Genomic DNA, 4,057 nt, shown 5'->3' with positions numbered 1-4,057 from the left:
GACTTGCAGCTAATCTTTCTCTTATTGCCATTTGCACAGTTTAGACAACTTTTGGTGCACACTACAGCATCTCTATCAGCTGTTTACTAGTAACAGAAGCTCTAGAATAGCTAAAAAGCAAGCATGGCACTGTCATTTATTCATACGATCTTATAAATCATTAAGAGAATGTTGAAATTCAACTAGAATTCCATGATGAATCATCAGTAGATAAGGTTCAATGAACAAGTACCCTCAGAGCTTGGTGCAAATTCCCAAACTACTGGAAATCACAGTCCATCAGCAATAACAATGTATAAACAGCCAAGAGGAATATCTGATGACCAATTACGTCAATCCGTTAGATCATTAAATAATTAAAAATGAAATACAAAGCTTTCAACAGGGTGCTTTCATGGACTAGAAATAAATGAAAACCTCAACAGCCTGAAGTCACAAAATGTTGAACCAGTTTATTTGTTTATAACTGGAAGTGGTAGTGCTGGGAAAAGCCATTTGATTAAAACAATTTACCACACTGTTGTAAAAATCTATAGGCATGCTCCAATAAATCCTGAGAATCCAACAGTGTTACTAGCAGCATCTACTGGAGTAGCAGTAATAAACATTGATGGTACACACAGCATTCGCAATACCTAAAAAAATTAATACAGGTGATGATTAAAAGAGATTTCTTAAAACATAAAACTATAAAAGTGAGAGATAACAAGTTAAACCGACGTTTCGGAGTAGACATCACTCCATTATCAAGGTAAAAATGTTCTATGATGCTAAAATTACAGTATTAAAAACGATTGACGCTAAGAATTAACATAATAAGCACGTGCGAAATTGGCTATAAGAATACTTTAGCACGAATGGAATCCGATTGCACATTGAGGCTAGGCTTAAGTGTTCTTATAAATAACATTTCAAACACTAAGCAATCAAATTTGTTTTTACATTTTTTGAGCACCTCAAAGCGTTTAAGCAGGTCCCGAGGGATCGACCCGTGTGCGTTCTTATAGTGTCTGGCAATAGCCGAGGACTGTTGCTTATGTCCCTTTACACGATTGTGTAAATGTCCGCGTGTGTAGTCTACATAACCTTCATCACAAAGGTCACATTGAAATTTATATACAACACACTGCTGATTTATGATCGGCGGCTTTGCCTCTTTCACTTTCAGTTCCTGTTCAATTTTTCTGCTGGTAAATACAGGCTGGATGGTTTTGTTTACTTTCAGGCTCAAATCCTTAAGTTGTTTTTTTACAAATTCTGCTGAGTTTTGGTCTTTAAATGGCAAGACTACTCGAACCATGTTATCCGTCTCTTGGGCTGTTGATAAAGGTTGCGGTTGGTCGCAGACCTTTGAGTCAACAAAGCGTTTGATAGTGGAATTTACGAGTTGTTTCGGGTACTTTAGGCGTGAGAAAACTGACTTCAAACGGTCACATTCGTCTGAGAAGTGTGACCAAGAAGAAGATAAACGGTGTGCTCGATCGAGCATAGTTCTCAGCAAGCCATTCTTGTACCGATTGTCAACATTGCTCTGAAAATGCAGAAGGAGACCTGAATTCGTGGGTTTTACGTAGACCTTTGTCTCTATCCGGGGAGATCGATTCAGTAACTGAGTTCCCAGAAATGGCAACATACCATTGCTTTCAGTTTCCATGGTGAATTTTACGGATGAATGTGCAAGGTTTAATGTGTCTAGAAAGCTAGATGCTGCCGCCATATTCGGCATGATGGTCAGGGTGTCGTCTACATATCTTCGATAGAACGAAGGGAGTTTTCCTTGTCGTTCGAGGTTTTCTTCGATTGAGGTCATGAAAACATTAGCGAGCAAGGGGCCAAGGGGAGAACCCATGGCCACACCATCAGTCTGTTCATACAAGGCTCCATTGAATTGGAAAAGTTGTTCTTTTGTAGCTACTCTGAGAAGGTCAACAAGGTCCATTTTCGTCAAATTCAAGTCGTACGTTACGTTAAACCAATTGTTGGTGAAAGCTCTGTTCGCGAGTATCTCTATCGTTTCATCCAAGGGTACGTTTGTGAACAGGGAAGACACATCATACGAAACCAGAATGTCACCGTTTGCTATTTCCATGTTTTGAATTTCGTTCGTAAATTCAAATATGTCAGATACTGTGTACTGATTCAAAGACAAAGGCTTAAGTTTAGTGTCAAGCCATTTAGCCAGCGCGTAGTTGTATGTTTGCTTTGCTGATAGAATAGGGCGCATCGCTAAGTTCTCCTTGTGTGTCTTTGGTAAGCCATATAAATGGGCTAATCTGGAGGGCACACAGTCTCCGCAATGGGCTTGGGCAGAATTCGACGGACAGTAGAGTCTAAATTTTTCTCTTTCTTTAGAAGAGGGTGGTAATAAGTTGGTGGTCTACCTCTACTTGGAGGCCGTTCCAGGGGACCAGGCCGAAATTTACTTGCGTCATTGATGGAAGCTTCAGATAATAGGCGTAAATATTCGGACTTGTCCATTACGACCACTCCCGAACCCTTATCTGGTTTGGTAATTTCAATGTGACCTTTGTGATGAAGGTTGTGTAGGCTACACACGCGGACATTTACACAATCGTGTAAAGGGACATAAGCAACAGTCCTCGGCTATTGCCAGACACTATAAGAACGCACACGGGTCGATCCCTCGGGACCTGCTTAAACGCTTTGAGGTGCTCAAAAAATGTAAAAACAAATTTGATTGCTTAGTGTTTGAAATGTTATTTATAACAACACTTAAGCCTAGCCTCAATATGCAATCGGATTCCATTCGTGCTAAAGTATTCTTATAGCCAATTTCGCACGTGCTTATTATGTTAATTCTTAGCGTCAATCGTTTTTAATACTGTAATTTTAGCATCATAGAACATTTTTACCTTGATAATGGAGTGATGTCTACTCCGAAACGTCGGTTTAACTTGTTATCTCTAACAGGTGATGATGTGGGGGAAAATCCAGGTCCTACAATATTTGATATCATTGATCCAGCAACCACTGTGTCCACTGACTCTAGTCAAGGAAATGAAGCAATCTTTGGTGTGAATGCTGGCAAGCAATGTGTAGCAATGTCACTTACTGCTATTATATAACATCAAATTGTGGACTACTTTTACTTTCAACAATATTTTGGCCATTGGAAATAATCTATACGGTGCTAAAAGGTGTTTTGTGCAAACAAATGACTATTTCCTGTTAACTGATGTCTCTTAGAAATTCACTTCTAGAAGTATTTTCAAAATTGTTAACAGAATTACAATAATTATTGTTTGTTAACTACTGGCATTAATACATTATATTGTAATGAATACACTTTAACAAATATTGAAACCATGTCTGGAACACCAGTTAATGGTTCATGGTTCATGGTTCATTTATTTCACTCTATTTACATAACGTTAACATAGAAAGAAAAGTATAGTCACAACACATGGTTACAAGATAAAATAATTACAGTACAGGTTATAAAATGTGTGTGGTGGTCAAAGTAGCGAAGGCTTTCTAGTTGACCACCACCTACTTTTAAGTAAACGAAGAAATGACACTGAGCTTTACTGGGATATAGAAAAAAAAAACATTTGTAGAGCCTAGGACTAATTTACAGAAGAAAATTACATGTATATAACTTAAGCATATTAGAGATATACTGAACCACGTGAGATATCTATACAGGACAAGCTTAGCAAAAAGGGGAAAAAATTAAAAGGAACATACAAACAAACAGACAACAACAACAGTAGCAACGACAAACAAAAACAAAAGAAAAGAACAACACGTCATCAACAACAGCAGCGGTAACAAACACAAAAAATATAAGAAGACAATTATTATTATTATTATTACTATTACTATTATTATTATTATTATTATTACTATTATTATTATTATTATTATATTTTAAACAAGCTCCATTATTATTATTAAATAGTTACGTGCTATACATTTGACCATTAAAAAGAACATACATTATTTGATTGACAAGAGATCAGGTGGGCCTTATAAAGTTTCTTAAACTTGTTAAATGTTTTTGTTTTTTTTAGTGCCAAGGGGACAGTTTCCCACA

At 37.1% G+C, this 4,057-nt stretch overlaps 1 pseudogene; it reads right to left on the bottom strand.

Annotated features, from left to right (window-relative positions):
- Nucleotides 1-758: 758 nt before the first annotated feature.
- LOC138044704 (uncharacterized) lies at nucleotides 759-2,478 on the bottom strand (annotated as a pseudogene).
- Nucleotides 2,479-4,057: the final 1,579 nt, after the last annotated feature.

Source organism: Montipora capricornis, chromosome 4 (assembly GCF_036669925.1).
Source record: "Montipora capricornis isolate CH-2021 chromosome 4, ASM3666992v2, whole genome shotgun sequence".
Classification (NCBI taxonomy): Eukaryota; Metazoa; Cnidaria; class Anthozoa; order Scleractinia; family Acroporidae; genus Montipora; species Montipora capricornis.
The sequence above is the reverse complement of the archived record's forward strand: the minus strand, read 5'-3'. Positions and strand labels throughout refer to the sequence as shown.